This window comes from Sciurus carolinensis, chromosome 10, assembly GCF_902686445.1.
Source record: "Sciurus carolinensis chromosome 10, mSciCar1.2, whole genome shotgun sequence".
Lineage (NCBI taxonomy): Eukaryota > Metazoa > Chordata > Mammalia > Rodentia > Sciuridae > Sciurus > Sciurus carolinensis.
Genome location: NC_062222.1, coordinates 93,761,735 through 93,763,206, shown reverse-complemented (window position 1 = coordinate 93,763,206; position 1,472 = coordinate 93,761,735). Strand labels below are relative to the sequence as shown.

Genomic DNA, 1,472 nt, shown 5'->3' with positions numbered 1-1,472 from the left:
CAGATGTACCTTTCTTTTTTCCAACAGGACTTGTATAATACCCTCTTTCCTATGTTGATCCCTCAGCCTAGAAAGTTCTTTCTTCACACACATTCATACCTCTTCCCTCCTAATCCCAAACGTTACGTATATAAACTTGCAAGCCCACCTTCTGTTCATCCTTCAGACACTATTTTAAACAATGTTTTCTACGATTCTAATGTGCTAGAAAATTACAAAAGAATCCTATAAAAGTTTTCCCAAGGGACTCCTCAAAAGCTCTGAATCATTTCTTTTTGACATAAGTTTATAATGCTGTGCTAGTTGTCACAATGTAACATATTATATATGAAGTGAAAAAAAAAACTTAAGAAGAATATATTATGACCCTGGAGGGCTTAGTTTTCTTTGTTCAGTTATAATATTCCTTTTCCCACTTGCACTGCTCATGTATTTTCTCAAATTATCAAAAGTGATCATTCTTTATCTTTTATTCACAATGCTAGAAGTACAGAAATATTATGTTTGTTTGTATTTATCTCCATTTTCTTTGAATGGCATTTTACTAGAAGCATGGACAAACAAGACTTTTTTGTTAATTAGCATGCCAATAAACTAGTTATTCAAATGTTTGCATGGACTAAATCAAAACTCCTTGTAGGGCTGGGTAGATAGCTCAGTTGGTAGAGTGCTTGCTTCATAAGCACGAGGCCCTGGGTTCAATCCCCAGCACCGCAAAAAAAAAAAAAAAAAAAAAAAAACTTCTTGTAAATTAAATGCAATGATATTTCAAGAATACAATGAAGGGAATAGCTGCAATTTTCAACTAGAACTAAGTTCAGGCTTAAATGTGGTATTTACTGATGAAACTACTAAATTCACTTAATGGAGCATTTTTAAATATATATTATTTCTAATGTCACTCACTAAGGATATATTAAAAACAGGTACAGATAGCAAAACTGCTTTTTTTAAGGGTGTACAGATTTTAAGTAGAGTGATGAAGCAGATATGTTGGAGTATTTTTTGTTTTCTTGTTTTGATTTTGACAAATTATTCTAGGTAGGCAGATTTTCTCAAAGCCTTAGTTGCATTATTACAATACCTAAAAGAAAAAAAAATCATGAAAGCTATTATTTAAATCAGGTATAAAAAACAAAACATGAGAATTCCACTTTTTCTCAGAGAAATTGATGATCATTTGGTTGTGAAAATGGATGATCTGATGAGAATAAATAAAGATAGATTTTCCCTTTGCCCATATTTATTCTTAGAAAATATCAAAGAGAACTATTTATGCATTCACTATGATTATAATGTGACAGCTTACTAAAATTACAACAGGAAGCATTTCTTTATACAAATATTAAAATATGTGCAAAATGAATGTTGAACTAATTAAGTACACTGAGCACAGGGTGGGACACATTCAAGTCAGAGTCAGCAGGGGCAAGAAAATGAAAAAAAAAAATTAGTTATTGATATAGCAGGAG

General features: G+C 31.3%; 1 non-coding gene across 1 annotated transcript; it reads left to right on the top strand.

The window, feature by feature from the left end:
• Nucleotides 1-649: 649 nt before the first annotated feature.
• On the top strand, nt 650-714 carry Trnam-cau (transfer RNA methionine (anticodon CAU)). Its single transcript has one exon. It is a non-coding gene; the product is annotated as a tRNA-Met (tRNA).
• The last annotated feature ends 758 nt before the right edge of the window (nt 715-1,472 follow it).